The 13,393-nt window shown below is 39.7% G+C and overlaps 1 long non-coding RNA gene across 2 annotated transcripts; it reads left to right on the top strand.

Annotated features, from left to right (window-relative positions):
- The first annotated feature begins 2,068 nt into the window (after positions 1–2,068).
- LOC134858344 (uncharacterized) lies at positions 2,069–10,577 on the top strand. Of its 2 annotated transcripts, none has more exons than XR_010164945.1 (5): positions 2,069–2,210; positions 7,967–8,119; positions 9,129–9,262; positions 9,856–10,094; positions 10,207–10,577. It is a non-coding gene; the product is annotated as an uncharacterized LOC134858344 (long non-coding RNA). The 2 variants fall into 2 exon arrangements; XR_010164946.1 differs by having other exon boundaries at positions 2,081–2,210; positions 7,983–8,119.
- The last annotated feature ends 2,816 nt before the right edge of the window (positions 10,578–13,393 follow it).

A 13,393-nucleotide genomic window follows, 5' to 3' on the forward strand; every position in this document is an offset into this window, starting at 1 on the left:
CATCCATCAAACTCTACCAAATAATTAAAGGACCGTTTAGTTTGTTGGATCCAAATTGTGTTACTGATTTCTCAGAGTGGCTTCAGTGGCTTTGCTAACATCATCCACGTCATTTTATTTGTTGTCTTTACTAGGATCCCCATTAGCACTAGCATGAGCATTGGCTATTTTGCCTGGGGTCAGTCATACATTTTCACACTATCTGGATAAATAAAAACACTATTCAAAAGTCAGACACTGTTTCAGTAAAAGCTGGAAATGATCTGGGAAATAATAACGGGACAGATGGATGGAAACGTTAATTACACTGCTTTGTTGCCAAACATTGTCAGGTAAAATTGAATAAATATACACATTTATGGAGAAAATGGAGACGTAATGATGTGCCTCATCTCGGTGGAAATTAGAATTGGCTCTTAAGTTGAAGCAAATACAACCAAACCAGCCCCAGCTTTGCACTAGAACTAGAACTTATTTCAGTGGAAAAGGGAAGAGCTGTCTTGTTGATGCACGCTGACTCGCTGCTGTATTCATATTATTAGAAGGTAATCTTTTTACTTTGAGCTCCTCATTTCAGAGGCCGGGCCCACGCTCAGATCTGTCAATAAGTCTTTGTGCTGCAGTGGCACCTCGGCGCTGAGTGCCACAGAGCTATTATTTCTGGGACAAAGGTTTCCCGAGCCGGCGAGGAGCCAGTGGAAATGACAATGAATGTACTGTAACGCAGGTCAAAAGCACTGCTCTTATGGGGAATGGATATAAAAGGCTCAGAAACCTTTCCTATACACTCATACCTTTTCCAGAAAGGCTGGCAGACACAGAGAGTATTTCTGTTTGAAATGCTGATTTCATTAACTTCTTTACTTCTCTCTTTTTCTATGAAACCACAAAGATGTTTTTGTATGGTCGGTATAAATCCAAACTGATGAGGACTCCTCCTTAGTTTTTCCAGGGTTTGTAGACCGTTATTTAGATGCTTGTAGTTTTTGTTTAAATATAATGAATGAGGGTAGGGACATATAAGAGGATATATTCTGCCTTTAGCTTCATACCTTCACATTGTGCCTCTACTGTGACATGTTTCCATGCTTTAATGTTGAAAACATGCTCTGTTGTGATTGGCCAACCGCTTAAAGATGTCCCGCCCCTTAGCCTATCATGTACAATGCGTTGCCAAGCATTAGCCAATTAAAGTGCTAGAGTTATAAAGTGATGTCACTATGTTAAGGAAGTAAAACAAGGAGCCAATGGAGGCTTTCAGGCAAAGGAGGGGGGAGGTGTGTGGGAGAACATAGGGATTTTAGCCTTTGCAGACCATTTACATGCACACAAACCTATATAACAACTGTTCAATCTGTATTTTTCACCCCGTTTGTCTTCTTATTTATTTCTCCTTTTGTCAGTTTTTTTTTTGGACCACACATACAGTACGTGCTAGTATTTGCTTTATTTATTTTTGTCAGAGGAATGTTTGCTCGCTCACCGCTGTGAGGAGAAACATGCACGCAGCTGAACAACAGCGAACACATAAACACCTCTGCAGGGTTTTACACATTTTATCTCTGGCTCCAATTAGTGGGATGCGAAAAAAAGACGTCATCACTCATGTTCCTCGTGGTTTCACCCAGCAGGAGACGAGCTTGCTCACTGCCAACTGTGGGTGTGTTTCTCAGGAGAACGCCACTGTGAACCATTTACAGTGAGGCATGCCCACTCAAATATCATCTGGTATTTATAATCCAAGGTATTGGAAACACAGCTGGAGTAGACACAGCTTCACAAAGGAGAACAAACAGGTGTGCTGTCTTGATAAGCAATGAGATCCACATTAACACAACCATATGCCATAGTTTGAAGCTTTGGGGTATATAGATCCCTAGGTGAGTTCTTCTCACTGTTTCCAAATGGGTTGTCGAAAAACAGGGATTATTTTCATGCACTAATCAGAATTTAGCGATATAATCTCCACATATTATCAACACTTTTATGAGTTTTTAAATAAAAAGCTTACGTCCGGTTATAAAGGAACGTCATCACGGTCACATGACTTCACGGTCACATGACTTCACTGTCACCAGCGCTAAGCTAAAGGCGGCTAACGTTCGACGTCATCACCTTGAGTCTCATCTGGGAACTTGTTAGCAACTGCCTTTTTTCAATTGGGGGTTTTACTGATATTACAGCACAGGCTTGTAACCAAAGAAAAACAGGTAAGGAAAACCCATTGACTTCCAGATGAGGAAACAGGAAGTGTTAAAATGCTGAGTCATTTGAGGATTACACATTATTGTATTCATTTACTTTGAAAGAATGGATGTAAAAGTATTTCTTGATACGTTTCCTAAAGTTAACTCTCATGCAGTAAAAACTTATTCCGACACAAACAATGTCCTGTTTTCAAAAAGTGATTTTCAGAACCACCTGTTCCTAAACTCAAGCTCTTGACAATGATGAGTGTATGCACCTCAGCAGTACCAATCCGGAAAACAAGCACCTCTCACCCGGTGCTTGTCCACAAAACAACTGCTCCTGAGTGGCGCCTGTCAACAAAACAAGCACCCCACTGTAAGGAGGTTACAGGTGACAAGTGCTTCTCAGCGGTGGTCGTGGAAAAAAATCAAGCGCTGCTCAGATGTGTTCGATAAAGAGGCCGGCCTACGCAGGGCACATGCAAAAATAAATATATAAACAAGCACCCCTCTGTGGAGTGTGTTCATAAATCAAGCGTCCCTCACCAGTGATTGTGCAGAACAATCACTCCTCTGCTGTCCCTGTCTAGAAATTAAGAGCCTCAGTGAGAAAACAAGTGCTCTTCTGTGGCGCTTTCCCTCTGATTCTGTACATCGAGCGCTCCCTTGCTCCTACCTGGTCAAAGATCACAGCAATATTTCACTTTAATGCTTCAGTTTCTGTCTATGTTTTGTTTGTTGTTGCATTCACACGTCAGCAGGAATTCCGACACAATAAGCCTCCAACACTGACAGGCAGGACTTTTCCCCCACTGAGAGAAATATCATCAGTTTTCTTGTGAGCAACAAACCACGAAAAATAGACGGAAAATTGTGAGGTTCTGTACTTAAACCTAGAAAAAGTCAGTGTATTGTCGTTTTTTTACACCATTTCCCTTAGATAAAAGATTAATGTCATGATAATTTAAATGATTTGACTATGATTGGTCTTTACAATTAAATTAAAAAGCTGAATCATTTATTAAAATGCTTCTTCCATGACACAGAAATATTAAAAGTATTGGAGCAATTGAAAATAATATTTGTTGTACTTGAATAACAAACCTACACATTTTAATGTATTGCAATTTTTACTCCACTAAATGTAGTTGAAACCAGTAATTTATTGAACATTTTTACCGTTTCAATCCTAAAAATCAAACTAATAAATGAACTAACACAATTCTTTTAATTAAAATGCATCTTCCATTTCACATTTGGACACTTTTTTGCACTTAAAAAATATACTTTCTTATCTCTGCCTTGAACCCATTAAGGAAGACTTTTGATTTGGTACGTTTTCTTTATTTCAGTAATAGATTAAGAGACAGCCTTGTTTGCTCCGCTGTATTTGAACAGCTCTTCAAACTGGAACACACTGTCCCTCAGTAGTTGTACAGCAGCAGAGAACAAATGTTGTTCAAGGTGTACCTGTACAAAAACAAGCACCCCTTACACAGTGTGTTTTGTATAACAAGTGCTCACCAGTGCTGCTCGTCAACAAAACAAGCACCCCTCTGCTGTCGAGGTTATAGATGACAAGTGCCCCTCAGGTGCGGCTGTCTGAAAATCAAGCGCTCCTCAGTAGTGTGCCAGCAACTGTCTGTGTCTGTAATTGCTTTGAGCCGTCAACTCAGTGGTAAGCTGAAAGGACCCAATTAAATCCCACAGACTGGTGTCTCTCTCTCTCTCAATGTGTGTGTGTGTGTGTGTGTGTGTGTGTGTGTGTGTGTGTGATAGAGAGATAGAGAGAGAGAGATAGGTTGATACGGTAGAGCTTTATATTGCTCCCAGCAGACTGTAAGTAGATTTGTAGTGGTGTCTTGTCACTGTCTGAGGCCCTTGGTCTGTGTGTGTGTGTGTGTGTGTGTGTGGGTGTGTGGGTGTGTGTGTGGGGGGGGGGGGTGTTGTTCACCTCCTGCCTTGGCAGCAGCAGCAGGACAGCAGTTCTTTTTTGTAATTTCATTTTGTCGATCACCGATGCCAGAATTTCTGAGGAAAATGACATTTAATGTTACTTCCTGCAGGGGCAGCAGTTCAAAACCCAACTTGAAGTATCAACAGAACAGCTCCTGTGTATTACTGTTGCTAAGGATATGCAGAGAGTTGCCATTATAAACATAATAAGACCCTGGAAAGGTTTAAAACCAGTATGATGGCCAAATATAACAATTAAGCCTCAACCCCTTCCTTCAAAGGTCACACAATTTTCCAACATAAGTACAGCAAAAAGGACTGTAATTAAACACCATGGTAGGAGTCTTCAACCACGTTTTCCTCGATGATGCACAAAAACCAGCATCACTGTCACAGCTGGAGAAAAGGAGGGAGATGTGGAAGGACACAAGGCCAATATGTGCCACAGAAAAGGACAAAGATTCTCAACAAAGTAACCAATAACAAAAAAGGATAAAACAACAAAGAAACAATTACTGAGCAAACAAATTGAATTAAACACACCATGGACACACAAACCATGCAGAAATCAAACAGGCAAGGACACAAACAAACTGAGGACATCACCGCCGAGAAATGTTATTCCCCCCAAACATCTTTCCACAACCTTGTTTCGGCTCAGTAAATAAACTATCCATCATCGTTAGCCATCTGGCGCCTCAGCCTATCAGAGGCCTGGGAAAGCTGTTACCGGGCGGCGTAAGATGTGGCGGCTTGCCGGATAGGGCCAATTGCTTTTGAAAGATTACTGCTTAAAACACCGGCGTACATGTGTGTCATGTTTTCGAAGAAAGAGGAAAACCATCTGAAGCAGCCGCCATTAATTACCTCATGTATTCAAGCTTGGATTGATACTCCATTTCCTGACAATAAAGAGATGTTTGGTTACCGTGTGTGTGTGTGTGTGTGTGTGTGTGTGTGTGTGTGTGTGTGAGTGTGTGTGTGTGTGTGTGTGTGAGAGTAAAATGTAATTCCCAGAGCTCATGCCAGCTGAACAGGAAAGATTGAGGGTGTATTTAGTTGTGTTTGTGAGAGAGATGTACATCCTCATTGATGTTGTCAGGTGTTGCTTCTTGTATTTTGTTTGTTGAAGTGTGTATTTTTCTGCTTGCCAGACGCTGTTTTTGTATATTTATAGACACTTAAATGTACAAAAGAATGCAAAAGTGCATCAATAACCAGCTGTTGACACTTTTATTCTGAGATGATCTTTTATATCTTCAATACGGCCGTTTAAAAGTCTGTTTTTCCACGTCTTTTAGAGCAACTTTGTATTCTGTATTGATTTTTGCCAGTGTGTGTAAACTGAAATCCATCTTATTCTCTGTTTACGTATCTCTGTGTGAGTGAGTTAATTCTCCGAGCTGCGACACAGTGAAGGAAAATAAGACTGATCAGTTTTGTTTGTCGGAGAGGTTGACACACAGCTTCATCGATGCCTTCACACACCTCGCACAATATGTGCTACATTCACAGACTGATTCCTCCGCTGAGTCACTCGCACATCGAACAGTGAGAGTGGTGGAGAAAGTGCACTGTGACTGAAATATTTTTGCAACAGTTTGGGCAATACAGTACTTTCTGTGCTCTCACGTTTGTGTTTTGAATGCAAAATAGTGGTGCAGTGATGACGTTTGTTCATGGCATATATTAAAGATGCTTTTTGGGGGTTTTCCCTTTCCTAGCGTGACATATAGGTTTTAGTGCATGTAAATGGTCTGCAAAGGCCAAAATCAAGAAGTTAACTCCAGACTCAGGAGCGAAACACACTGTCCCCCTTCCTGAACAAGCCCAGTCTGCTCTGTTGTGATTAGTCAAGAGATTAGTTATGTCCCGCCCCTTAGCCTATCACGTACAATGTGTTGGAGCGCTAGCAAATCGAAGCTGGGGTGTTACTAAGAGATGTCACTATGTTCCGACAGAAAACAAATGGGTCCAATGGAGGCATTTCCTCTGGAAGGAACACAGGGATTTTAGCCTTTGCAGACCATTTACATGCACTAAAATCTACATAACAGGAACACAGCATAAAAGGGCCGCTTTAATGAGCTCATATAAAATAAATGAAACACATTTCCTGTCCTTCTTCTTTTGAATAGATCAGACATATTCAAATGAGCTGCTCCCTCTCCTGTGTTGTCACCTCCTTCAACAAATATCAGAGATTAAATAAGATTATCCTGCTTGGGGAAGCTTTGTGCGCGCTCCCACATCGTGCATCAAGACCAACTACAAGCTTAAAGGTTTCTGTTACAGTGCCTCTCATTAGCCAGCTTTGTTTTCCCTCTGCACGTGCGTACAATATAAAGTAAGCTCGCTGCTAAATGCTTCTGCTGCTGCCACTTCCGTCCGTCCTGGTGTGACAAACAGCCTGCTGCCTCTCGTCTGCAGATGATACTGAAGCCGCATGATGCTTGTAAATCTCAGCTGTGTGAATTTTTTATGTTAGATCATTTTCCGGTTGGAAACACCCCGACTGAAATATAAAATCTGAGCAGGGAAATAAATAAAAAATGGAAAGCAATTATTGGTCTCTTATAGTTATGGTGGTGACAGAAGAAAATGTGCACTAAGGCATAAACAGAACTAAACTAGTTGTGCCATCTGTAGGAGACTGAGATTTTGAGCCATTTTTCTCCACTTCTCCAGAGTGAGGAAATAAAATATGTAATAAATACATTTCAGACGGCTTGTATCGTCATTTTGACTGAGACCAATTATTATTCTGCAAAAAATATACATAGGGAATTACACACAGCCTTTCATATGTTCATTTGGCAAAATATTTGACCTGATTCTACTAATGTATAACTTTCTATGTATGTTTGGGAAATGAATTAACATACATTGATGAAAGCGACAGGATAACATTTCACTGGAATAATATCTGGAATGAATGACTTATTAATTATCTTTATGCGGGGCAGTTGCATATCTCTCTATGAATGCTTCCACACAAAAGAGTAAGGAAAACTGTGCATTGTTTACTTCATATAGATATCACTATGTAACTATAGCGCTCCAACACATTGTACGTGTGTCGGCCAGCTGACCAATCAGAGCCGACTGGGCTCTGGTTTCAGAAAGAGGGTGAAAAGAGGAGCTGCAGCACAGGCAGTATGAGAAACATAAAGAGCTTTCTGAACATTAAAGCATGGAGACATGTCCCAGGAGAGACACTACATACTGATATGAACTTAGATATGTTGCTAAGGAGGTACAGTACATCATATTTTTGCTAAGGAGGTACAGTAGGAGAGCAACATCATATTTTTACTTTGAACTGTCATGTTCCCTCTCAAGGTCTGAACACTAAACTGCAATTAGAGTCAAATATTGTATTGCTACAACAGAATATAATTCAGGGTGAACGAGAGCCAAAACAACTGTACCGCATGTGAAACCCTAGCTCATTAGACAAGTGAAGAGAAGAAAATAGTGGCAAAAGAAAATATCAGATACTGCAGTGCTACTTTCAAAGTGTGAATTATTCACACAATCCACAAAACACACAAAAGGAAGTTACAAATAAAACCAAGAGGGAATCAGGGATTTTAGCTTGAGTGAATAACGCTGAAAATGATCCTTGAAATGCAGGAATAAACACAGTTATCATCTCCTATCAACATCAGGAATCTATTGTTCAGAAAAGGTTTTCAGCAAAACAAACTAACGGCCAACGGATGACGAATTCCTCCATCCTCTCTTCTCTTGCAATAACTCGCTAAACTCTTCACAGCATGAGTTTCCTGAAGTGTGTTTCACTTCCATTGTGTTTACAGCCTCTCTGAATTTCAGGGACAAGAGAAGGAAGCGACAACAAGACACACAAAGACTAGTTTCACAGTGACGACGTCGAACATCACCGAAGATTCACAGCCAGAATTATTCTGTCTCCACATAGATGTGAGAAAGCATCAGCAAACACGACGGAGGTGATGCTTACTGTGGTGCTTTAAGGGAGTGTGTGTGTGTGTGTGTGTGTGTGTGTGTGTGTGTGTGTGTGTGTGTGTGTGTGTGTGTGTGTGTGTGTGTGTGTGTGTGTGTGTGTGTGTGTGTGTGTGTGTGTGTGTGTGTGTCTGTGTGTGTCTGTGTGTCTGTGTGTGTCTGTGTGTCTGTGTGTGTGTGTGTCATCTGATGTACAGTTACCTTTCTTTGTGTCCTGATTACGTCATCCTGTTACATACCCAAGTACTGTACTTAAGTACAATTTCTGGTACTTTACTTGAGTATTTCCATTTTATTCCGCTTTATACTTCTCCACTATTTGAAAGGGAAATAATGTATTTGTTCTTCACTACATTTATTAGTCAGCGTTAGCTACTTTTAAGAAAATGCATCTCTAAAAATTCAATGAGCAGACTAACTCTTTAAGCCAGAAAATAGTTCAATCATTTCTCAAATATCAAACATTTGACACAAATCCAATCAGAACTGTGTGTGTCTACTACAGTGAAATGCTAGTCGATGCAACAATAATAAATACAAATATTTTAGATATGATTATAATCTTAAACACATAAAGGCCATTGTTCTGCACATTGATTACTTCTACTTTATAAACTTGAAGTACATTTAGCTGATATGCCTTTTATTAAAGTAAGGTTTTGAATGAAGGACTTTTACTTAATAATGTTTTGGTACTTTTTACTCAAGTAAAGCATCTGAATATTCTTCCACCTCTGGTTACTTCCCAAGCCTGGTAATGTAATGACCATATCGCTTGTCTTCGTCTCAAAACCAAATAAGGAAATATATAAGTTGGGTTTGCCTTTGCAGCATCAACAACTCCACCTCAGACAACATCATTCAAAAAGTTCCACGATGTTGTAAGAGTGCAATCAGTTTGAATCTAGGATTACTTCCCAGCTACACAAACACAACAACCTTTCTTTCTTGTGCTGACCTTTATCCCCTGAAGCTCTCCCTGTTGTTTGCTCTCAGGTTTTGTCCGCAGTGAACTCCCCCTGCTAGAGGTCAAGGGTAAAGTTTGGAAGGAGCAAGTTGTTAAAGCTTTGAAGGAATGGAGGGACAGAGAAAGGCCTGACCAAGGTTAAAGTTAATCAAGAGATCTTCCTGTGAGTTCGCTCTGCTTCCATTTCTGGAAGGACTTAAGAGTTCAATGTCATCAGCAGTGAGATTTCTTTGCTTCAACTGAAGGAAAGTCACACCGAACATTTTCACCAACAGGTCCTGCAAGTCGAACGAGAAGGTTACCTTATTTATCCTGCGTGTTTGTATATTACTGAGCAGGAAGATGCTTTAACTTTAGTGATACAGAAAGTTAAATCATTTTAATTCATTTTTAAGGATTTATTATTGATGGTTTTCTGGAAAATCCCCAAAACATTTTCATAAATATATTTGAATTTTCAGACATTTTTCACCTTTTTTTTGACATTTTTTGGTTACTTTTATTAAACATTTTAAACAATATTATCTTGAATATTTTAGGCTTTTTTCCACTATTTTTATTCACACATTTAAATAACATTTTTCAGATGTTTTTTGTATATTTAATTTATATAAAAAAAAAGATTTAAATCAATATTTTCCTTCATTTTTTATTCAAGAATTGCTGCATTTATTTTAATAGAAAAAAACCCCAAACTTTCTTTTCCTTTTGCAAATTATAATCCCTTAAAATCAATTCAACTTGAATATCTTCTAGGTGAAGCCTCTCCGAGATTCCCTGTGCAGATAGAAGGAGGCAATGAAAGGCCCTAAGTGAAATACAGAGGATGCACTTTGAGGGACCCAGGATGCATTCTGGGAGGCGCTGTGGCTCGTTGGTCTCTGTGTACAGTGACTCCGTGATATTAAAGGTTCAAGTGAAGCTCATCACATCTTCAGCGCTTCATTTCCCTCCGTCTCATCTTCCTCGCCACTCTCCGCCGGAGCAGAAACACCGTGAGTTATCTCTTCAAAGAAAATAAATGATGTGCTTGGAAATGCAGTTATTATGTTAAGCAAATGTCAAGAGACTCTTTAAGGACGTAACCTGAACCTCGTTCTGTTGCAGCTTTGCAGATATCTGGGGATATTACGGAGAAAATCGGGTGGAAATTAAATTGTTGAGTTTTCCCATGATGACATTTAAAGTGAATCTAAAGGAATACTTATGGTATGATGTTTCCTCCCAACACTGCCTGTGTTTTTCTATCTATAAATATAGAGTGTCCAGTACATTCTTAAAGGGAAATAATGAAGCTTTTATCTGAAAGAAACATTGTCTTTATGTTCCTACAGAAGGTGAACTTCCAGTGTATCTCAACCCTTTTCCAAGATTTTGTCCACATTTCAAAACGAACAACAAATAAAGACAGAATACCATGAAGGTTTTTGCCGGTTTAATCAAGTATTTCAAATCAGCTCCACCTTTATTTACACTTCCAAGTACCATTTTCAGTCATGGCTTACTTCTCTTTCATTCTGAATTAAAATTCTGTCTGCACAAGAGTCTTCTTTTAACCATAATCATTACTTCAACTAATCCATCTTGCTCTTGCTCACCCATTTACTCACTTCCTTTGGCTGAACTCCAATTAAAAATCAAGTCATGATTGAGGCTTAAACAACTGAGAAACTGGAGAGTATTCATTTACCCTCCCATCTATTATTATCTGAACTAAAGAGAACGGCGTGATCCGTGGACATTCATTTACTCTCCTCTCTCCTACCCTCCCTCTGTTATCCTGAGTCCGGAGCAAGTTCAATGAATAATAATTAACCTTCTTCATAACAGTTTGCCTCGATATGTATTTCAAAATAAAAAGGCACTCTAAGTTGAAAGATGTCAAATATTTCCAAATTCCAACCCAACAAATAAACATCAGTTTTTCTATCACTGCTTTACGACTGCTTGTTCTGCATTCTGCCTAAAAAGTGTGTCGCTTTCATTTACACAAATGTACACAGTCATGAATACAAGGCCATAACACTTCCATTATACATGTAGTACCAACATGTGTTAACCTGGCCAGAACTAACATGGTGGCCAAGTCCATAGGGTCTTGGCTTGGGAACCGGAAGGTCACCGGTTCAAGTCCCCGCCAGACCAAAGTGCTACCGAGGTGTCCATGAGCAAGGCATCATTTCCTACCCTGCTCCCTAGGCGCCGTACATATTCACAGCCCACTGCTCAAAACACTAGGATGGGTCAAATGCAGAATATACATTTAACGGTATATTTAATCAATCAATTTGGACTTTTCAAATCCTCATTTTTGATTTAATAATCTTCATTAAACTACAATCTTCTAGATTTCCTTTTGAAAAGGCTTTCAACTACAGCTCACTTGCTTAGTTGTATCTACTTATGTCAAATATATATTTCCCCCCTCAACCCTAACAATGGATTTGCCACTTTTTCTTTTGACACAATTTTCATGAAACTTTGGTATTTTTGAACGATTCCAAATCACAAATCAAATCATTTTTAACTTTCATTAACATTTAGAGATAGGGCCATTCGAGCTGCATTCATGTGTTGTCCATATAATCGGAAAGATGAGTCCCAGGTAGAAACCTTGAGAACAGTTATGATTGTAAAACTGAATTGATTATGTGAGCAATAGAACATCTTCTTTGTAGCGTCAACGTTATGACGTACAGTTTATGAGCAGACGAAATCTTCAAGAACAACCTTCCAACTCTAGAAATGGGATTTTCCAAGTAGCATGTGAATGCACCATTGGCCTTGTTCAGTAACTCTGGAAAAAAACAGATAAGACTCATAAAGTCAGGGATAAATCAGAGCTTTTGTCGCAGACACATCTTCCACTGATAATAGCGATTATGTTACAGCAAAAATAACAGACAGATATTTTTAAAAAGCATTTCCAGAACAATGTTATCTACTCCACTCACATTTCATCTCCCTCACTCACTGACCTCTCATTAAACTGAGCTGCTAAAGGTTTAGGTCCTTGTTTCTCATCTTGTTTTTGTAACAAAGACTCTTTCCCCTGCTCTTTCCTGTAGTCATGTTTCTTATTCATTTAAGAGGGAAAGTCTTACTTCCATCCCCTCCTCTCCCTCAGTCTTAAAACTCATCATATGGTTCTTTTCTTGATCAATTCCTTGGTGGTTGTTTTGCTTAAGAGCCACAATATTATCCTCCCACATCACTATTAGACATTTATTGACTCATCCGATCTTCTCATTTCAGGTTTCCTATCTCGACTTGCTGTGGCTTCATTAATTCATGACTGCGCTACGTGCTGAACCTGGGGACACATTTAAAACACTTGCCATCCCTCCCTTCTTCTTTTCCTCTTTATAATCCACTGCAATGCACACAGACAGGAAGAGAGGACAAACATGGTCTTAACCAATCAATCAATTATCAATTGACAGGGTGAACAATCAGGCTCACGATGAAGACATGATAAAGCTCTTGGTGCAATCATTCTAGGCCCAAAATGTCCAGAAGCCATTGATTGAAAGGTTGCCTTAACAGTCTGTAAGCCATCACTGGGAATGTGCCGTAAGCTACAGTATATCCTGTTGCAGGTCAGCCCATAATACGCAGCCATGTTTTAATAAAGCACATTAAACTTAACTTCAGATAACCCGTCGGACCGCTAGGTAACACCGTTAGCTCAAGCCGTTAGCTCAAGCCGTTAGCCGTTAGCCACGCCGTTAGCCCACGCCGTTAGCCCACGCCGTCTTTCTTTTAGCCAACGCAGTTAGCTCGTCTCTTCCCCTTAGCCAGTGATCTTACATTGCCCATGATGTAAGGGGGAGACAGCATACATCGTATATATAGTTTTGCACGAATCAAAGTCTCTTTAAACGTCTATTTCTGTCAATGTATGTTTGCTGACATTGTCTGAAAACAGACCAAATTTCCTGTGATGTACAAAATGTTTCTTATTACAGAACCTAAATCCTATTTTATAATTCTAACTACAAAGCTTCTTTCTTACTGACTTCTTCTCTTATACAAACACACAGATAAAGTGTCTCTTTAACACACATACTAAAGATGTCTATATGAGACATGTGGCAGCCAACAAAGGGTACAACATTTCCAGAGCCAGAGCAGAACCGCCCTTAAAACTTTTACAACGCTCGACCTGGTCATGTTCACTCATACTTTTAGCAATGTGTCTAATTACAGGGTGTGCAATCAATATACTTTTGGGTCTTGGGGTTTTAGTGTCCTCTGCTCCCTGAAGGAGTGTAATGGAGAGCTGCACTCAGCC

This window comes from Eleginops maclovinus, chromosome 22 (assembly GCF_036324505.1).
Source record: "Eleginops maclovinus isolate JMC-PN-2008 ecotype Puerto Natales chromosome 22, JC_Emac_rtc_rv5, whole genome shotgun sequence".
NCBI lineage: Eukaryota > Metazoa > Chordata > Actinopteri > Perciformes > Eleginopidae > Eleginops > Eleginops maclovinus.